The sequence below is a fragment of the Homalodisca vitripennis genome, chromosome 4 (assembly GCF_021130785.1).
Source record: "Homalodisca vitripennis isolate AUS2020 chromosome 4, UT_GWSS_2.1, whole genome shotgun sequence".
NCBI lineage: Eukaryota > Metazoa > Arthropoda > Insecta > Hemiptera > Cicadellidae > Homalodisca > Homalodisca vitripennis.
Genome location: NC_060210.1, coordinates 199,493,876 through 199,501,256, shown reverse-complemented (window position 1 = coordinate 199,501,256; position 7,381 = coordinate 199,493,876).

Below are 7,381 nucleotides of genomic sequence, written 5' to 3'. Positions count from 1 at the left end.
AACCAACAGAGAATATCAGATAACAACAGTTATCTCCGAAATAAATTAAAGTTTCCTTTGTTATAAGAATAGTGAGATCATATCAAATTATACAACTTATTTGTGCCATATTTATATTTAATAGCAATATTTAAATTTTTTCATCCAAATTTATTAGGAATTTTAAGTAAGCAACATCTATTCTCAGTAGCAATTGAAATGGACATTTAAATACAAATGAAAAACAACAATGAAACATTTAAAATGAACACATTAGGTTTTCGTTCGTTTGAAGCAAAGAAAATATTTATGCCAGAATTTATATTCAGCTGATTAAGCAACAATACTCCTCTAGGTAATTGATAATGAATCTACCTGTATTTATGCAATTTTCTGGCCATAAAATCATGAGAATTGTAAGCTTGATTGTTAATATCAAAGGCTAAACACTGTAGAAAATAATAAACATAAATAAGTAGAGTACCCTACATGTACACAGTATGATTTAAACATAATAGGCAGTATAATAACAAAATTGCATTTATAAATTCAATGTGATATCAAAGACTAATTATTAATAGCTTGAGGTAATAATTTACCTTGACTTTTATTACAAATAAACATTGATACATTAAGAAGAAACGTTGAAACTATTGTATCGTACTAACATGTGACACATTAAATTAGGGACTAATAAACGGTTTTTTTTTTTACAAAATATATGTCAATCATGGTTGTATTTTATGCGACTTGTATGTATTTCCATAATTAAATACTTACTTTACTATAAAAGAGATTAATTTTCTTCGATTAAAACATTTAAAACATTGCAGTTATAACAGTGCAAGTTGTGACATTAATTTTCAACATATGTACTATTTATAAGTTTACCTCTTTCTCTTAGAAATGTTGTCAACATTAGTTAGCGTAATTGGTTTTGAAAACAATATACTTTAAACAAAATTATTAGGTAAGATTATTAACTATTAAAAGTAAATGCCACGTTTTAGCTTTACACGTTCAATTCAAACCCTAACAGTTTTTCCAAAGGCTCAGTTGAGTGATTCTATAATCTTGAGTAGTGTTTTAAACTTTTTTAGTATATTAAATTCACGTAAGAGTGGACAAGAACTAAGGAAAAATATATGGTAGTAGTTCACCTTGGCCAATTTATTAGTCGGCTCCCGAAAAATCCAGCGAAGCTGAAGGGCTCGTAGACACACACAGCACCGACGCAATCCAGTCACTCGCAAGCTTCCTCACTAATCAATCCACCAGCTGTTTGTTATCAGTTCACCTGCCGCAGGCGTGTCGTCCGGTCGTGCGGTGAACAGTCCACCGGAGATAAAAGGTTACTCAATGGGCTATTCTTTTATGCAGAACAGGCAAGAGTGACGTACGGGCATTGGTATAATTGGTACAATGTCGGCGCGCTACGACATTGATGAATTGAAATTTATATAATGTAGAGTGATCAGTTTACATTATTTATACCATAACTCACCATAAACTACACACGTCACAAATACCCCCCTGCCTGTAGAAAATTTCCCAAAATTTTCTTCACTTGATGAACCTTTTGAGGTCAGCCAACATGCCATTTCACGATACGTTTACCTTTCATATCAGCCAGGGTGTATACCAAAGGAGATACTTCCTCAGCCACCAAAAGGGTCCTACATATTTAGGTGCTAGCTTCGCTGAGAAAATACTTTGTTGCGTCCGACTGTGGGTAATTCCTTTTGAGGACGACATCACCCACTCGGTAGTGTACAGGTCTTCTACGAAGGTTATAGCGACGAGCTCTCCGTCCATGGGCATTCTTTAGCCTATCAGCAAACCTCTTGATAAATGTGCTTCAGCTCTTGTAGCTTGTCACCATAATGCCTTGAATCTTCTGGAGAACGGTACCACAGAGCCATCCTCAAGAACCTCAAATCCTGCACCAGCAGTGGCGAGTTCTCGCTCGAAGTTCAGGAACGCTGGCGAATACTGTGTAGTCTCGTGGTACGCTGTCCTAAGAGCAAATCCTAGCTTAGGTATGTACTTGTCCCATTCTCGGTGGTTGTCTTTCACGTATGCCCTTAACATAGTTAACAATGTCCCGATTCACCCTCTCTGCCGGATTGGCTTGGGGATGGCGACTGGCGTTTTAAAAGGATCTTGATGTTATACTGTTTTGCAAGGTTGGTCATCGGCTTTCCGATGAATTCTGAGCCATTATCGCATATAATGTAAGCCGGAAACGCCATAAACCATGAACATATCATCCTCTAAGTGTTTGGAGACCAACTTCGCTGTAGCAGCTCGCAAGGGACGCAAAAACAGAATACTTAGTGAAAGTATCGGTGATGACTAACAGATACTTAAATCCCTTCAATGACCGAGGTAATGGTCCTATTAAGTCTGCAGCAATCATTAGCCAGGGAGCGTTCACACTACGTTGTGCTCCCATCACACCAGCAGGGAGTTGTTGGTCGTATTTTATGCGCTGACAGACATCACATCGAGCAACGTATGTAGCCACATCCTTCCGCATCTTGGGGCCAGTAATAACGCTGCTGCATCCGTTTGTAGGTTTTCAGAACGCCCTGGTGGCCAGCGGTTGGTTTATCGTGACATTCGGCTAAAGTTTGAGAACGAAGATCTTTCGGGATAACCAATCTCCAATTATTCATCTTGTAGCGAAGGAATCCAAAGTGGTCACTCTCTTCCAAAGCTTTCCATCCTCAGTTCGCCACTGGCTATACTGTTCTGGGTTGGCTAACACGTTCTGCAGCATGGTGGTATACCAATGATCCTTAAGTTTGGAGGAAAATGGATGGCATCACACCAGCACGGTCTCTTCAGTGGGGAGGTCAGGTGGAGTTGTCCTCGATAGTAGATCCGGCACTAAGTTGTCCTGGCCTTTCCTGTGGACTAGGCGGAAGTCGTAAGGTTGGAGTCTGAGAGCCCAGCGTGCCAATCGTCCAGTCGGATCTTTCAGATTGTTTAGCCAGAGTAGGCTATAGTGGTCGTTGACCACGGTGAACCTCGTACCTTCCACATATGGCCGAAACCTCTCAACAGCCCAGATCACCGCCAGACACTCTCTTTCCGTGGCTGAATACTTCTGTTCTTGGGCGAGTCAAAGTACGGCTAGCGTAGGCCACGACTCCTTCTCCATGTTCATACTCCTGGCTAAGTACCGCACCTATCCCAACGCCAGAGGCATCACAGGAAATCGTGAAGGACTTAGCAAAATCTGGACAAGACAATATCGGGGCTGTTATCAAGGCAGGATTTTATGTCCTGGAATGCCTTATCTGCTTCTTTCGGTCCATTCAAACTTGGTATTTCTCCTGAGAAGTGACGTTAGCGGATGCATTCGAGGAGCGAAATTGGGTATAAAAACGGCGATACCAAAGACGCCATGCCGTAAATTGTCTCACTTCCTTTTGATTCCGTGGGGTGGGAATTTCCACAACCCGCATTGATCTTATCGGGATCAACCCTCGGTCCATCACCACCGACGAGGTAGCCCAAGTACTTAAGTTCTTCTCGACAGAACTTGCACTTCTCCCTATTAAGAGTGAGTTTGGCTGCTCGGATTCTCCTAAAGATTTCCGACAATATCCCAAGGTGCGCCTCAAATGTAGATGTTACTACTACAATATCGTCTAAGTAGACAAAAACGTTTGGCTCGAGGTCGGGTCCCAAAACGGTGTCCACAAAACGTTGCCACGTTGCGGGAGCCCCACACAGTCCAAAGGGCATCGTCACAAATTGATAGAGGCCACGACCTGGGATCGCAAAAGCCGTCTTCTCCTTGCTAGCTTCTTCCAGCTCTATCTGCCAATAGGCACTTTTGATATCGAGACTTGACAAGAATCGAGCATCTCTGAGTCGGTCCAGAATGGTGGTAACTTGTGGCAGGGGATAAGCATCCTTGCGGCTTACGGCGTTGACTGCCCTAAAATCTACCACGAATCTCTTGCTACCATCAGGCTTGTCCAACAACATTATTGGCGATGACCAAGCGCTTTGGGGACGGTTCAACGACTCCCAGCTGCAACATACGGTCCAACTCCTCATTTATCAATTTTTTTGGCGAGCTGGGGATACGTTATAATATCGTTGCTTGATGGGTTGCGCGTCTCCCGTGTCTATGACGTGCTTGACACGATCAGTCCTACCTAACGTAGATGGTTCATTTTTAAAGTGCTCTTCTAGTAGGTCTTGAAGTCTTCCTCGTTCTTCCGGGGTCAAGTGGTCTTCAGACGTAATCCCTTCAATAGCGCTACATAGGAACGGCGTCTCCCTTGGAGCAAACTCCCATCTTCGATTACGCATATCAGCTACTATGTGCATGCGCTCCCAAAAATCGATGCCCAATATCAAAGATTGCTGCAATGATGGAACAACACATACACTCAAGTTCTCGGTTCTACCCCTTAGAGAGATGGGCAGATCTACAAATCCCTTGACCTCGTGTCTGTTAGAGTCAGCAGGCTCTACAAAACGTCCAGAAGCAGTCTTAAGGCGCGTAGGGAACTTTTCCAAAATCCACAATCCTTTTTCTCCAAGAAACGTTTGAGAAGCACCGGAGTCTAAAAGTGCAATAATCTCTCGACCAAACACTCTAACTTTTAAATACGGTCTAGGGCCTGACTGAAAGGTATGCAAAAGGTAGTCTATAGTGGGGGAATTCTCGTTAGACTGGGAGGCAGGCATACTCACTGAGCTCCTGACTCCCATCCCTACTCGTTTTTTGGAGTACATTTAGGGCACTCTCGTTTCAAAATGTTGTCCTTGCCACAGCCAAAACAGAACTTCTTCTTGGTCTTGCGACAAAATCGGAAACGATGGCCTTTCTCTCCACAATTCCAACAAGATACCTCTCCGCGATCTGGTCGTGGTGATGCCTTGATGTCAGCTACTCGTCCTTGGGTGATTACTCTGCGACGACTTGGATCTTGATAGGCGAGGTCCGGTTCAAGCGTTACCTCACTTCGTTGAGATCTGTTTCTCGTCATGCTTAACCGTCCAGCTTCAGCTCGACGTCCCATGGATCGAAGTTGATCTAGAGTTTGGATGCTAAATAATGCCAATCTGTCCTGCAACTGCGGATGGAGGTTGTAGTAGATCTGGGCCAGACGAGTACTCTCGGGAACGGGAACAGCAAGTCTGCCATACAGGCCTTCCACAGCCGCGATGTAGAGGTCCAAGGGTTCGTTGTCTCCTTGTACTCTATTGAATATCTCCTGATGAAGCCGTAGGTCGTAATCAGCAGGTTGAAAGACTTCTCGCAGTTCCTTCGTTAGTTGATTGCCATGACCGGATCCTGTTAGCGGGCTGCACGATACCATACAAGCGCGGGGCCAGCAAAGAGATTGACAGCCGAGTCATAAAGTTCTTGGTGAGTTACTCCTCGGGCTCGACGAAGTTCCTCGGACCCTTTCCAAGAAGGCTGCGATGCTAGGACCAGAGTTGTCGAATTTCAGGCCCCACTTATACACAGGTACATATCTGGGGCGTGAGCCTTCTCTTTTGTCTTCTAAATATCGCAGATCGTCTTGGCGGGGCCAGTCTTGAACAACTTTTCCCATCGAAGAATGATTTTCCTGCTTCTTCCTGTCTTCTTGAAGCCTCCACTCTTCTTTTTGCCATCAACTCTCTTGCTGTTGTCTCTCTTCTTGTAGTCTTCTTTTCTTCTTGCTTCCACTTCTCTTCCTGTTTTCTTCGTTCCTCTTGAAGCTTCATCTCTTCCTGGCGAATCCAGTTATCTTGCTGTCTTTTCAAATGTTGTAGCTGCATCTCGTCTTGACATTCTCTTTCTCTTCCAAGTCTTCCTTCCTCTTCATGTGTTCTTTCTCTTCCAAGTCTTCCTTCCTCTTCATGTGTTCTTTCCTCTTCTGGTGAAACGACTGAGCCAGAAAATTCTTAGAACTTTCGTGGGGACAAAGAGAGGATCCGTCCGCTTATCTGAATCTGGCTGGGGTTGTGGATTCCCAGCTGATAGAGTCTTGTTGTCAGGAGAATCCACCTTAGCCGCAGACTTAGACTCCTTGAACGAGTCCAACAATCCCTTGCATTTACCAAACCAAGCACTGCTTGGTCTGCTCATGATCATCATCCGCCGTCGCACCTACTGGGACCTGTCAGCTCGGAGGTATAAATGCCACAGGCGTGCAACAATACGATGATACTCATTATCATTGTAATTCCCTCATAATCACTCACAAGTGCTGATAAATCCTGGTACTTTGCCTCACACTCCTCTAGTTCTGTATCTGTATCCAAAGAATTAACTACAGCCTCCTCTATTGGCGTATTCGACGCTAAAATCTGAGAAAGTCGTTTTCTCAAATCTCCGGCTGTACCTCCAGAGGGAAAATTCCTAATCTTCAGCTCATAGATAATTTCTGTTTTACGCAGGTGATAGGCACTCATATTTAGATAAGATACCAAATTCAAAAGTGGAACAGAAATACTCATAAGTTTCCCAACTCAAAAATATAAACACCCTTAAAAGGTCACAAAACCAACATGAGCGTATAAAATTAAAATTTCGAAAGAGTACGCTCAATAAGTGTCACAACAACAATAAATAGAGATATGTTGTCCAAAATAAACTACAACAATGACCAAAACACAGAATTCAAAGCAAATGTCAGAATTATTCCATAACTGAAAAGGAGAAATAAGTTTGTTTGATATTTAGGTTTTTGTACTTTGTTTTGTTAAAGAAATGTGAATAACTACTTATTCCAAGCAACACTAATGCAAACCGATCATATAAGCAACAACAGTTCAAAGTTCATAAAAATAGTTAATATTTACAAAAACACAAGTATGAAGGACAAATAAAAATGTACAGTTATAAACTATTACTTCAGATTATTCCAAATAATCCAGGCCCCACGTTGGCAGTGCCATTTTGCAACGTTCTCCCCTAGGGGAATTGTACAAATGTCCGGTATCACTCAGTGGAGAAAGGGGGTGGTCCTTGACAGCGCGCCGTAAGGGTAAAGGGTAAACTACGATTAGTACTTCTTCTTTAAGGCTGCTCGGTGAGGAAAAGGGGCGCCACCTTGTTGTAGGATAGGTAACAGGCAGTGCTCAACAAGGAAACAGTCCAAATTCTTAATACAAATTGATACATTAAGAAGATAACGTTGAAACTATTGTATCGTACTAACATGAAAAACTGTGACACATTAAATTGGGACTATAAACGGTTTTTTTTTACAAAATATATGTCAATCATGGTTGTATTTTATGCGACTTGTATGTATTTCCATAATTAAATACTTACTTTACTATAAAAGAGATTAATTTTCTTCGATTAAAACATTTAAAAACATTGCAGTTATAACAGTGCAATTTGTGACATTAATTTTCAACATATGTACTATTTATA